The sequence below is a fragment of the Antechinus flavipes genome, chromosome 3 (assembly GCF_016432865.1).
Source record: "Antechinus flavipes isolate AdamAnt ecotype Samford, QLD, Australia chromosome 3, AdamAnt_v2, whole genome shotgun sequence".
Classification (NCBI taxonomy): Eukaryota; Metazoa; Chordata; class Mammalia; order Dasyuromorphia; family Dasyuridae; genus Antechinus; species Antechinus flavipes.
Genome location: NC_067400.1, coordinates 151,223,983 through 151,239,636, shown reverse-complemented (window position 1 = coordinate 151,239,636; position 15,654 = coordinate 151,223,983).

Below are 15,654 nucleotides of genomic sequence, written 5' to 3'. Positions count from 1 at the left end.
TAGGGAAACTGAACTTCTGATTCCTCTTTGGTCTGGGTCTCCTGCCCTGGATATTCTAATGGAGCCTTATGTGCTAAGCTGATGGCTAGAATTCTACTGAGTTGCTGCTCTGTCCCTGGGCTCAGAGTCTTACAGCTACATTTCTGTAATTTAATCCTTGTTCAATGCTCAGAACCCGTGCTCATTTATGACTGTTCTTTCCACCCTGGATCCGTAACCTGGATTTGGGTAATGGATAACTAAACTGTCAGCACTATTTCCTGTATCCAGTGCTAGTTCAAGTATCCCTTCAGATCTTTTTCTGCCCAAGGGCTTCTTGACTTTGTGCCCTGTCTCAATACCCTTTCCAGCCTTAATATTAAAGCACTCTCTGCAACTCCCATGTTCATGTTCCTGGACGGTCTTTGACACCAGTATCTGCAGTTTTCTGTCTCCCTAAACTGCCCTGACTTGGAAAAATGATTCATTATGATTTCTCTTTAATTTCTTGATCAGAATTTAGTCTAGCCTTTTCTCAGGTGATTGTGGAGGAAGTGTTTTGGGTCAACTAGGCAAAAATGTTTCCTTTCACTGTTCCATTTTTGACTCTGTCCCCTCCCCCCAATTAAAAAATTCTTTTTGTATCAGGGCTAAGATCTTTCTGAGTACTCTTTACTATGTATATGAAATCTCTTCTCGACTTGATGGCTTATTAACTTAAGTTCATATTTAGGAACTGATGGCTACTTTTGGTGGAATTGTCATGTATTGAATTTCCAAAGTTCAAGATGGAGAAGAGACATAAGTAAAAGAAATTTTCAAAAGTGTACTCATACTATATGGTCAGCAAGGACACTTTGATACAAGGGTTGTATTTCTGTATGAAGGACAATATATTTGAGGAGATCATTTATGAGGAAATAGATGATTATCATAATTTACCAAATAGAACATATTTGATATCCAGTCATAATAATTTCAGAGGAAAAAATTTATTTGGCATCAGGAAATTTGTGTTTTAATTTCTGTCCTCCATTTATTCATCATGTGGTCATGGATAAATAACCTTATTTTATAAATTTTAATGTTCTCTTTTATGAAGATAATACTATCTATCTATCTCAATAGGAGTTGTGCAGGAAGAGCTTTATAAACTTAAAAAAAATTATATAAATGTGTTATTTTTTTCAAATTTTTTCAATTAAATACATGTTAATAAATATTTATTAAATATCTACTACCACAAGATAGTATGGTAGACACTAAAGCTATAACAATTAAACAGCACAATCCTTGTCTGGAAAGAATTTACAATCTATAATATAGGAAGATATGACAGTTACACATATAAATATACAACAAGGTAGAATATGAAAAGTGCAGACAAGATTATATAAAAAATTGGAGGTGAGCGAGGTCATTTCCACTGGGGTTGTGATCAGGCAAATTCTTCAAAGAGTATGTGATTCTTGAATTTAGTATTGAAGGACAGAAAGAATTTCAATAGCAGAAAATGGGCTGGAAGGAATAGGAAAGGACATTATGGAATTGGAGAATGGTGTGAGTAAGGGAAGGAAAACAATCAAATAATTTTTTTGTTATGTATTATTGTACTCCAGCATTCAAATTCTTGGAACTTATTCAGTGCTTTTAAAACAGTGCTTGCAAGTCCTCATTTTTCTTGATTCTCCTCTAACCAACCAAAATTCTACACATGATTTTAGAGAAAAGAAAAAAGTATATCTGCTTAAACTAGAACACAAGGTAAATAATGAGGAATTGTGGTAAGCATCAAACATTCTTTTCTTTGTTTCCCCGAACTAAAACTCCTTTGTGACCTAGTTCTTGTCGGAGTTTGAGTCTATTCATCTCCACTCCCTGAGTTGATGCACAGTGATGGAAGCTAGTGAGCGGAAAGAATATAATGACTTGCTCATCAGATGAACACAGGAACCTCAAAGTGGAATGGACCCAATAATCTTTGGTAACCAAAAGGATAGCAGTGGTGTGATCAAAGAGAAGCCTCTCTTTGGACTAATGGAGGACATCAGATGCAGCTGCGGGCTCTCTGGGCTTGCTCTCTTCTTTCCATTGCTTGAATTTCTTGCATTTAATCTCCAACTCCATCAAACCAGAAAGGTCATCATGATTCCTCCTAGATATTCCACCCACAGATAGGGTGGAATCTGTGGAGAGTTGCTGCTGTTTATATGGGGGAAGCTTCTCTTCTCCCTTTTTAAAACTGCTATTTTGTTTAATTAATTGTGTTTGCTTTGGTTCTTATGTGTTAGGTTGAAAAACAAAAGGATCACAGAGTGAGGGTTTAGAAGCTGTCATTTTTAGTAGATATTAAGCTAAAACATGTCTTAACAGGTTTGATTTTCAAGACGCTAAACTGAACAGAATCTAAGGTTCATTAGAATCAGAGCAAAGTAATTTCAATGGTTATTGAAGACTCTGCATCATTTGATGTCTATAAGTACATGGACATTATCCTGCATCATGTATCTCCTTTCAAAATCTTATTTTGAAACAATATATAATAACCAATTTCAGTTTTGTCTTTTGGTATAATATGTTGTAGGAAAATTCTTCAACTTACAACACAGAGGAAGTGTGAAATGTGTTCTATGAATAAATTTGAAACTTGTCTGCCTGATCTGAAAACAGATTGGAAAGTCTATCAATAACACAAAGTAAGAATTTCTCCTGGGCTTCCTAATCCAATAAAAGCCCCTAGGTTGTTTCTTCAGGCTTCAAGCAGGCGGTCAATTCTGACCAACATTTCAGAAATCAATATTTCATATAGGGATAAGTTGGGACCTTCAAAAGATCATGCTCCCTGACTTCATAAAACAATTAAGATTATAATAGCATTAAGGCAAATAGTAAATTAGTTCCAATATGAATTTTAAGGAAGAATAAATTTACATATCAAAATTACTAAAAGGTCAAAATAGCATTGATCCAACATTCACAAATACATTATATTCTCTATATTTATCAGTGCACTAACATCCAGATAAATATTATTATATTTCTAATATGAGTTCTCTGTTATAGTCTTCCTTCCCCCAAGTTCACTATGGTTTGGAGATGACTGAGTGTAGAGGGCTGAATCTATTGGATTGATGCACTGAGGTTGGGACTGCTGAGCTCTTGAAGCTAACTACTGATTGGACAGTACTCTATGGGCATATCTTGGAAAATAGTCCTTTCCACTATCGGTACTGGCTCAATGATTGGTGTATAGAGGATTGTAGGAGGGACTAGGAGGTGGAGTAAAGCTAGCCAGACACACTCTCATCGGTAGATGAAGGAGAAGGTGGTTGTGGAGAATCTGTTTCCATCCTGTTCAATCCCGTGTCTGGGGACGGAGAATAAAGATTAAAGATTTTTGCTTATCCTGATTCTGGCTGATTCTAGGGTATCCTGAGTGCTAGCGTGATCATTACACTTGTAGATTCTTGAAAGTTATGCTAGTGGATGACAATCTCCAGCAAGTCCTCCCAGTTCTGAAAGGCTTTGAGCATAGATTAAATATCAAACTGTTGTTTTTTATCCTAAATAAGCATAGGAGAGAGACATCACTAGAGATTTGGTACTAATTTTTTTTGGGTGCATTACCTCATGATATCATCTATTAAGGTGTGGAAGGACTGATTGCTATTTGGAACTTTGACAACATTGAGGTCTAGTGATGTGAGGATGGGTCACTACTAAAATATCACTACCATAAAAAAGGCATTTCTGGCAAAGAAGTTAGGAAGATGAACCTGAACTAACAACGTACCAGTACCTACCATTTTCCCTTTGTCCCAAGTCACTATCACAAAGGATTAGAGAACATGTACAGTAGCTTTGATGGAATTCATGCGGGATATGAACACAACACACTGCTTATTAATATAAGCAATGACAAAAAAGAGAAAAAAGCAAAAAGGACTATTTTTTAAAAAGCAATGCTTAGAGCAAGGTGAATAGAAAACCAGTGTGAATCACTTGAATCTGCTATTAAAAAGGCCCTAATTCTACCCCTCTGGGAGTTAGAGGAAGGAGGGAGGATATTTACAGAAATATTTTTGAAGGTCATTTAACAAATATTCTGGGCTTCACATCATAACAAGGGGAAAAAATACATTTGGCCCATTCTCATTGCAATACTTTAAAAATTTGGTCCTCTTTCTTACTTCTCTGCCAAATGCTTTTAGACAAAGTTTGGATATATCAGACTGTATTTCTGCTTTTCTTTTTAAAATGCATTTTAAATATTCAGGCTATAGATTGAACAGATGGGAACAGGTGCTTGTACTGATGTATAGTATTATACCCATCAAGAGGAAATAATTCCCCCCAAGCAATGAATATTCTTTCCTGCATGTGAGAGAATTCATTACTATTGGTAGAGCATTGCCATCTAGTAACATTAGGGTACAAAGCTGGAAGAGCAGCATGTCCAAGTTGTGCTTGTTTGTTTTTCAGTCTGGAATACACCTATGACATTAGGGAGGTGATACCATGATGTGTAAGTGAATTGGATTTGAGTGAGGGAGGGCTGTGCAAAGCCACCTGTCTCACTTTCTATATGACTGGAGATAGCCCTGGATGCATTGGGAGACTTCTGGCATTTCAAAACTAAGGTCTTTAACAGCCTGATTGAGGTCATACTCAAACAGTGATTAAGGCTAGGTAAAAAAATGAGGCCTCTTTTAACTAGTTTTAAAAAGTCAATCTGGGAAGGGATTTTTGACCAAAACAGAAATAATTGGTATTTACACTCTCTGAGCCAATCTGAGCCAGTGATCAAGTGAGGCTTGGCCTGGGACTTATTCTTTTTTTTTTTTAAATAAAGCCTCTACTTTTCTTCCCCCCCCCATTTTACTATTATTATAATTAAAGCTTTTTATTTTCAAAACATATGCATAGTTTTCAACATTCACCCTTGCAAAACCTTGTGTTTTAAATTTTTTTTCTCCCTCCCTTCCATCACCCTCTCCCCTAGACAGCAGGTAATCCAATATATGTTTAAACATGTCCAATTCTTCTATATACATATTTCCACAATTATCATGTTGTATAAGAAAAATCAGATCAAAAAGGAAAAAATGAGAAAGAAAACAAAATGCAAGCAAACAACAACAACAAAAAAGTGAAAATATTATGTTGTGATCTATACTCAGTCCCTCCCTCTCTGGATACAGATGGTTCTCTGCATCACAAAACTGTTGGAACTGGCCTGAATACCTCATGATTGAAAAGAGCCATGGCCATCATAATTGATTTTTTGCATAATCTTCCTGTTGTTATGTACAATGTGCTCTTGGTTATGCTTATTTTGCTTGACATCAGTTCATGTAAGTCTCTTCAGGCCTTTCTGAAATCATCCTGTTGGTCGTTTCTTACAGAGCAATAATATTCTATAATATTCATACACCTTAACTTATGCAGCTATTCCCCAACTGATGGGCATTCACTAAGTTTCCAGTTCCTTAATACTACAAAAAGAGCTGCTATAAACATTTTTGCACATGTGGGTCCTTTTCCCTTTTTTATGAGCTCTCTGGAGTACAGGGTCTGGGACCTATTCTTGATCAGTCAATAATAACTGGAGTGATATGGGTTTAAGGCATGGTCTTTAAGAAAGAAACTTGGCCTATAAAGCCTAGAACCAATAGAACATTTATTGCAATGGATCAAGAGCTGAATTTACTTTGCTATATCAATTCCCCAAAGAGGAACAGGTAATAACTAGGAATGAAATTAGCTGCTCCAGGTAGCAGAGTCAGTGACAAATAGCAAGGAAAGTTCTTTTTAATTTTGCAATAAATGTTCTATAGGGTAGAAGACAGATCTTGTAGTTGGGAGGACTAGATTTCAATTTTGGCTTCAAACACTTAGTAGCTGTGTGACCCTAATCAATTCATTTAATCCTGATTGGCTCAAAAAAAGAAAATCTGAAGAAAAAAAGAGAAGGAGCTGTTGTCCAAATGGTCAATTCTAATTGGGTCCCCAAGAGGATAGTTCCTCTTCTTACTAACAGAGGTTGTTGTTTGACCTTTATTCTCAAAGAGAACCATGACATCAGGGAGATGATGTCATGAGATGCAAGTGAATTGGATTTAAGTGAGGGAGGGCTGTGCAAGGTCACCTGCCTTACTTTCCCCTCCAGAATCATCTGGGTCCAATGGCAAGATATAGATCAGGCTGACTCATTTCCAAGTCAGATGCAAGTTAGAGATTATCTCAATGCATTTTATCTAACACAGGTCAGCAAACACTGTGATTCTGAATGTCACTAGAGAGGTCATCTCATTTAATTTTCTCATTTTGCTTTAGAGGAGATTCTCTAATCTAATCTAATCTAATCTAAAATAAATAACGAGCATCTAGGTGGTACAGTTAATAAAGTGCTGGACCTGGAATCAGGAAAATGGAATTGCATTTAAATTCTACCTCTTTGTAATCTTGGGCAAATCACTTAATTTTTTTGAACTCTATCTGTAAAATGGGGATGATAATACTTGCATTATTTTCCTCATAGCAAGGAAAATGCTGTTTAAACTTTTTGTTATGATGCAAATATTAATTATGAGATAGTCATTTAGATTGCTTGTCAAGTAAAGTTAGATCTATTTTGGGGGAAAATGGGACTTCTGACAGATGAACTTTCGCTTTATCTTACCTGGAACCAGACTTCTGATCATCTCCATATGATACTTCCAAACATATTCTTCCCTTCTTGTATCCCTCTATTTCCCCTATTGCATCCCCTATTTTCTATGATTCATTTTAGCATGTTAAGCACTTAATAAGGGCTCCTATCCAGAGTGTGCTTGCTGATAAATGTAAACAACTGGATTTCTGAAAGAGAAATTCATGACACATTTTTCTGTTTAATCTGCATTATTAACAATTTCTCCATCATTTTCTAAAATCTAGAATATTGACATAATGATCAATAAAACCTTGATCTGCAGTGTTTGCTGAATTCTGAGGTTTAAATGATTGCAGTGAACATTTAACAGTTGATTTTGGTGAGCCAGTAAGAACTGGTTTCAGGATACCCCTGGCTCATTCACTTTCTATTTCTCATCTATCCATCTATTTATCTTTGTTGTTAGCCAGACTTCTTAACCTATAGAACACTTATTGCAATGGATCAAGAGTTGTAATTTACTTTGCTATGTCAATTCCCCAAAGAGGAACAGTAATAACTAGGAATTAAATTAGCTGTTCCAGGTAGCAATGAGTCAGGTGTCAAATAGCAAAAAAAGTTCTTTTTAATTTTGACTTTCTTCTAAATAAAATATATGCTTCTTGATTTCTAGTCTGCTTTAGCATTCCAAATAGGTACATAGATGGCAAAACACATTTGGTGAGGATGTTCCTTGTAATTTTTAAATGTGAATTCTGAAACACTAGGTGGCAGCCCTTAACATATTTTAAATTGAAGTTAAAAATAGGGCTCCTATCAGAACTGCTGAGAAAGATGACAATCATTTTTCAAGCAATTGATGTATCCATATGGATCCTTGCTGATGAAGGAATTAAAAATAAAGCACACTCTGGATTTAACACTTTCAAGGATGAATATTTTTGCTATCTTTATTCTTTGTAAAGGCCAATTTACATGCCAGCAGAAGAGCCTAAACTATTTTTTCAAAAATGAAACAAGTGACTATTCTTATGAAGAAACACATTCTGATAACACCATCACTACAAAGAAATAAGTTGGACAAAAATATACAATTTTGTCCTTATAGATTTCATTTTTAGTTCATAGAATTAGAGAATCCTAATGGACATGTTTATCTAGCAGAATTTAGACTGGAATCAAATGGACTGGTTTACTTCATGACTGGTTTTATTCCAAATGACAGTGAAGTTCAATTTGGGTGAGGCTACTAAATTTGTAGTTTACATATTTTATTTTTATTTTTTAAAATAATATTTTATTTTTCCAAATATATGTAATGAAAGTTTTTTTTAAACATTTACCTTTGCAAAACTTTGTGTTCCAAATTTCTTTCCCTTTTCCTCCACCCATCCCCAAGACAGCAAGCACACTGATATAGGTTAAATATATTCAATTTTTCTAAATATATTTCCATGTTGATCATGCTATACAAAAAAATAGATCAAAAGGGGAAAAAAATGAGAAAAAAAGAAAAAACCACAAGTAAACAAACAACAACAAAAAGTGAAAATGCTATGCTTTCTTCTATGCTTTCATCTACATTCAGTCTCCATAGTTCTTTCTCTGGATGCAGATGTCACTTTCCATCCCAGTCTATCGAATTGTCTTGGATCATCTCTTTGTTGAAAAGAGCCAAGCCCATCACAGTTGTTGATTGCTATTGCTAAAAGGATCACCGATTCACTGAGTGACCTAAATTAAATTCCCTCTCATTTATATTTCTTTTTAAAAAATAGATATATTAGGAGATTACAGATTTGCATTTGGAATGGAGCATAGGGATCATCCAACTCAATCTCCTTATTTTACAAATGAGGAAATGTAGGTGTTTTATAGTACATAAGGTTCTGGGCTTGGAATCATTAGGATAAAATACATACTATTCCTGATACTTACTGTGTTATTCTGGACACTAAAACCATTCAACCTTTCTCTACCTCATTTCCCTTAACTGAAGAGGCTCAAGGAGGTTACATGACTTATTCAAACCCACACTAATTACTAAGCAGTGGATTTGATTTCATAGCAGCATTATTTGTACTATACAATCCTGCAACTCAACAATCTTCTACTTTGAAGGATGCTGGGGGAGTTATTTAAGTTCTTGTGATGAGTCACTATGTTAAAACAGAACTTTAATCAATCTAATTGGAAAATGGAAATGAATGAAGAAATTAAATTTTATCTTGGACAAAGCAAAATGTTCCTTTGTTCAACTGGAAGACATTTGTAGTTCAAATTTTTATAATAAATCTTGGCTTGATGACTAATACTAATGTAATGACCTTATTTCACTTTTTATATTGTGAAAAGGGATCATTATACTGTAACAGTCTAAAGGAAGTTCATCTGTAATATTTTAGCAATTCATAACATAAGGTTAGGCTATACTATCTTAGAATCCTTTGGACTCAGATTTGCATTTGTATTTTTCAAGAATCAATTATCCAGAAGGGATTTAAATGCCACTATGTGCTAGTTATTGTGATAGATGCTAGAGCTGTAAGGGGCTAACTTTTTTTTTTTTTCCTGAGGCAATTGGGGTTAAATGACTTGTCCAGAATCACACAGCTAGGAGGTGTTAAGTGTCTGAGATCAAATTTGGACTCAGATCCTCCTGACTTCAGGGCTGGTGCTCTATCCATTGCACCAACTAGCTACCCCAGTGGCTAACATTCTATTGGAGGAGACAGATACACATATAAGTATATGCAAATCCACTAAACAAAGGCAAACACAAAGTGACTCTTGGGTCTAGGGCTCCCTTTTATGTCTACAGTGATAAGGGGAGGGTATCAGAAAAAGGGGCAGAGAATGCTAAGAATCACATGGATTTTAGATTGTTAAATATATCATGTTTCTCTGAAAGTTTCTGGTATTTTTCCTGATATTTTATTATGTTATTCTGGACACTTAAGCCCAGCACTTTATGTTCTCTAAAAGTTACTCTAAATATTTCATAAGATAGTACTCTAAATGTGAGAGTTTTGTCCAATGGCTAAACAATAGACCATACTATTGGAGGAGCTGAGTCATACCAATATTGAAATTTCTGTTATAAGGGAAATCAGAAGAAAGAAGTTGCAACCACCTGGAAGGATGAATTCTCAAAAAAAAGGCAATTAAAAGACCAGCAGCAACCATTGACCTATATGCCTACTTAACCATCTGTACAAAGTCTTTGATATTCATCTCTAGAATCACTAAGATTAGCTCAAACATATTAATATGAGAACAGGCAGACTTTCATATGTGTTATTCTACAATTGAATCATTCCATTGATTGAAAGATGTTCAGAATATGAGATCCCATTGTTCTTGTTATTTGTTTATTATGAAAAAGTACTTGATTCAATATAATAAAGTTCCACTTTAAGGGCTTTCTTTTAGGCAGGTGACTTCTATATTGGTATCAAGATTTTTCAGGGTTCCTTGAAAGTTAAGAACAGAGGGGCAGCTAGGTGGCACAGCAGATAGAACATCAGCCCTGGAGTCAGGAGGATCTGAGTTCAAATCTGTGACCTTTGGATCATAAGCATCAGGTATGACATAACAGTGCTCTCTAAAAGGGTTTGCTGATGGGATCCAGCCCAGAGTTTAAGCTGAAGAGAAATATTCTTTCTGGATAGCAAGGTTTTCCAAATTCTCCTATTTGTGGATGACTTTTCATTGATTGTATTAAGTCCCATCTCTTTTGGAAGAGATAAATAAGTTCTCTAAAGAGTTTGGCTTGATCATCAACACAGGATGAAAATATCTATTTCCCATAAAAGGACATTCATTTAGGATACAAAAGGTAGAACCCCCTAAGGGACTGATTCCATCCTATATCCAGTCTATACCTGTCAGTTACGTTGACCTACTAACTTCCTTCTAAACTCAGTGTTCCATATCCTTCTCTCTCTTCCATGACTAGAATGCACCTTTTCTTTACTTCTGTCTCTAGGTTCAAGATTCAGTTCATATGACATTGTCTATAGGAAAACTCTCTTGATTTTTGATTGTTAGTATGCATTTCTTCCTTCATATATTTTATCTGCACAATAGTATATAAGCTCCTTGAGGAGCTATTTAAAAAAAGTTTTTCTTTTTTGTGTTCCTTGCATCTAACACAGTGTGTTGTACATAGAAAATATTTTCATGCTTGATTGATAAGATATTTTGATTCTTCTGGTTTCTGTCTGTATCTCCAAAATAAGGGAGCTATTCTAGCTGATCAATATTACTCAAAGGTATATTAATTCTGGGATTACACCACAGAATCATCAACAGAGTGCAAGCTCTGTTAGGGCCTACCAGTTTACAAAGATTTGAGTAGAGATTCAATAAGGACTAGCCTACTGATCCACAGAATCATTACCAGACTGGCCACCAGGTTATTAATTGTTTGGCCTTAATAATTTTTATGGATGTTTAAGATATAATAAGGTATTAGGAACACAATAATAGCTGCTTTTTTGTTGTATTGTTTTCTCAATTTTGTTTTGACACGACAGATTTTGTTTCCCAACAAATATCCCAATCCTCCATAAAGTATATTCCATCAGAACTGATTTTTTTGGGAGGTTCACTTTACTTTTTTCGCTTAATATTTCGTACAAGTTTTCCCATGTTTCTCTCAGTTCTTTATATTAGACCATCCTTATCTCACAGCAATATTATATAAACATACCACAGTTCTGCAACAGCTATTGAAGATATTAAATATATTACTTCTCTTTTCATTTCTGTGATTTGCAATAACCTTCCCACATGCCTCGATTATATTCCCTACTCTCCTTTCCCTCAGTATTCTTTTCTTTCAGCTCCAACTCAAGTACTGCTTTCCATATGAAGCTTCCCCAGCTATTAGTTCCCTTCCTTCCTAATGATTTTTCATTTATTCAATATGTACTTATAAATGTACATGTTGACCATCTCTCAATCCTACCCCTGATAAAATATACATTTCTTGACAATAGAAAGTGTTTTATTTTTTTAGGTATATATATGTGTAGCATTTAACTTAGTGGCTGGCACATGAGAGATGCTTAATATTTAAATGCTTACTGACTGATGTCTTTTTTTGACTTTGTTTTAATATTTCTCATCTCATTGAAATATTGAGCTCTCTTTACTGCATTATTATTTTTTTGAGAATCTTCTAATCGGTTTGTGTTTTCTTTCTTATAAATGACATTCTCTTCCTCTTCCTCTTTTTCCTCCTTCTCCTCTTCTTCTTCCTATTCCCCCTCCTCTTCCTCCTTCTTTAAAAAAATTATCTTGCTTCATTTCTTTCATCTACTCCTAGAGTTCTGTGGCTGTCATTCTTTTTTATCTGAGGACCCATTTGTACTTATTTTTTTAGTTTACTCTCTCCTACTAGGTAACATCTGTTGAACTTTAGATGATTCATAGTATTTCTTCATTATATTCAAATATTTCTTCTGTTTACTTATATTTCCAATCTCAGTTTTTTTATTATGGCTTTTTATTTACAAGATATATGCATAAGTAATTTTTCAGCATTGACAATTGCAAAACCTTTTGTTCCAATTTTTCCCTCCTTCTCCTCACCTCCTTCCCCTATACATGTTAAATATGTTAAAGTATATGTTAAATACAATATATGTATACATATCCATACAGTTATTTTGTTGCACAAGAAGAATCAGACTTTGAAATAACGTACAATTAACCTGTGAAGGAAATAAAAAATGCAAGTGGACAAAAACAGAGGGATTGGAAATGCTATATAGTGGTTCATAATCATCTCCCAGAGTTCCTTCGCTGGGTGTAGATGGTTCTATTCATTATTGAACAAATGGAACTGATTTGGTTCATCTCATTGTTGAAAAGAGCCATGTTCATCAGAATAGATCATCATATGGTCCAATCTCAGTTTTTAGATCGGACTTTATGCCAGGTACAGACTCCACTTCTCCCAAACACTTGAAAAAGGATGCAACCCTGCTTGATATGGATGATACTGCTGCAGTTTTGGATGGGATAACTAGCCACCCACCCCCAGTTTTGTGTCTGTGACCTAGATAAACTTAGACTTAGACTTAGAGGTTCTACTCTCTCTCTCAACCATGGCACTTTCTTTTTTCTTCTAATGACAAAATGTAGGTGCTGATCCTTCTCTAGTTTCCTTGTGCAGTTACTTAAGGGGAGTCAGCTGTCGCCACGGAAGGCTTTGGCTGGATAAAAGTGCCCGAGATGACTTAAGTCATCCTAGAGGGACTCTTTTTTTTTTTTTGCAGTTACCTTCCAGAAGCTGTTTTTGTCCCTTGCTCTGCCTTAGACAAACTAGGACTGAGCTCCTGCTGGCTCCAGGTCCTATTTACCAGTGAGAGTGCTGACTAAGGACTTCCTTGGCGTTCTCCAACTAGCTTACTCAATGACTTCTATTCATTTTCTTCCATAGTACTGGACTGGATACAGGAGATTACTGACATTTTCCCTTGGTTTTTATTGATCTGGTGTCCTTTTAAAATTACTGTTGACACTTTCTGGAGGGAGCTAGGAACAGCTATGATATTCACTTTGACATTTTGACTGAAAATTCTCTGTATCTGTTCTGGAACCTTTCATATCTAGAATCTTCTATTCCTGGAAACTTTTAGTCTGGAAACATTTAGTTATCCAGCTAAAAAACACCATCCTGCCTGTGATAGCAAAGACAGCAAAACAATGACATATATTATAATAGAATCCTGCCTCTCCCCATAAGATACCTGGCCTTTTTCCTCTTCCATGACCTTGAAAAACCCTGATGCATTGGTGAGTTTGGACCCAGGAGGGCCAGTAAGAATCTGATAAATCCATGTTACAAATTGTTTCACAAGATCCTGTAAAGGCCTTAAGACTATTTTGTTTGAGGCTCTTTGGCAACATCTTGGGTTGTGTTCCTTCCCAACTTTTTCCTATGCTACTCTGGTAGTATCAGTGTTGGCCATCTTGTGGGGTTTGTGATAGGAATATTCTGTGATTCCTTAGAATCACTGCTAAATTTTCAGTGTGATCATTAATACGTTGAAAACTGATACATGTTAAAAATTCAGATTGATTTATTATTTTGTTGATTGTCTATAATTAACAAAGTGATGGAAATATTGTTAATAATGTAGAAATCTGGTTGTTAAACATTTACTTACACACTCCTGATTAGTAGGCTACCCTGCTGTAGTTTGGAATTATCAGTTAGGGCTCCATTTTGAAAGTTGAATGGTGCCAAAATAGCACATTTTTCCTCCTGCCTCACCCTTGGCATTCGCTTGAAACATACTCATTTAAGCCCTATGCTCTTCCCTTACCCATGCTAAAAACCCTTAGAAAAAAATCTTTTTACTTTTTGTTTTGAGCACCTAATTCTTATGTAAAGGCTTCTTAGTCTCAGAAATGAGTCCCAACCTTTAGTAGACATTTAGGTAAGGAAATGGTAATCAAAAGGAGAGAACAGAGCTTCGTAAAGACTAACTTCATTTTCCTTTTTTGATAGGCTAGTAGACTGGTGGATTAGGGGACACTATAGATATAATTTTCTTAGATTTAGCAAAACATTTGATAACGTCTTTTGTAGGATCAAAGGGATCTCAGGTGTCACCTAGTACAAATTTCATTATTTCCATACATGTCAACAGAGGTGATATTTTAATCAGTAGAACAATTGAAGATTATACTGGTCAAAGTTAAGTTAAGTGTTCTTTAGGGATTTAGGTAAATACGAAACATGAAGCTATCCATTTTTTTTCAATAGTATTTTATTTTTTTTTTCAAATACATGGAAGGATAGTTTTCAGCATCCATTTTTGCAAGACTTTGTATTGCAAATTTTTCTCTCTTTCTCCCTTATCTCTTCCCTCCCCAAAGAGCAAGTAATCTAATCTGATATAGTTTAAATATGTGCAATCCTTTTAAACATTTCCACATTTGTCATGTTGTCAAGAAAAATCAGATCAAAAGGGAAAAAAGCATGAGAAAGAAAAAAAAGCAAACACATGAACAAACAAAAGAGGTGAAAATACTATGCTTCGATCCATGTTTAGTCTCTATAGTTCTCCATCTGGATGTGGATGGCATTTTCAATTTTTAGGTCTATTGGAACTGTCTTGAATCACTGCATTGCAGAGAAGAGCCATGTTCATCACAGTTGATCATCACATTATCTTGGCTATTACTGTGTACAAGGTTCTCCTCTTTCTGTTCATTCACTTAAAGCTATCGATTATTAATAACCAGTAAAATTATTGCCACAATATAATTTTATTTGAAAAAATTTGGCAAGTAGAAAAGGCTACTATTCTTTGTAGATATGTGGGATTTTGATTTTATTAATTTTAAATCACCACCGAAAATACATGGTGGAACCAAGATCTTTGACTACTTTTGTCTTCATCAGTTTCAGCTTTGTTATCCAGAGAAACATATGCTTGTGTCAGGTAGATTGAAGGTAAAATGAAAAAGCACAAAAAATTTGAAACAATCATTTCCCATGGAGAGTATATGCTATAGTGTGGGGTAGCTGTAAAGAATATGAAACATGAAATCATAAATTAACTAATAATTTCAACCTTTCTTTATTACCAAATCATGTGCCAGATCTATTACCTAATGAACATAAGTAGTAAGTAGAAGTAAGCATTCAAATACAGATTTTCTGACTCCAAACCCAGTGCTTGTTTTACTCTACCAAGTGGCCACCTCATTGCTTCTGTTTTTATCATCCAGTGGCCAAGTAAGAGAAATGACTTCTTAATTTCTTTATTTTATTTTACATTTTATTTTTATATTATGTTTATATTATTTACATACATTATATTTATTTTATTTCTTTGTTAAGATTGTTTCTTTATTTCTTCCATAAGACAACCCTTCAAATACTGAAAATAACTCTCATTTCCATATCTTCTCTTCTCCAGATGAAGCATCCTCATTGCCTTTGACCAAAATTTGTGCAACATAAACTGAATGCCCTTCATCTGCCTCATTACCCT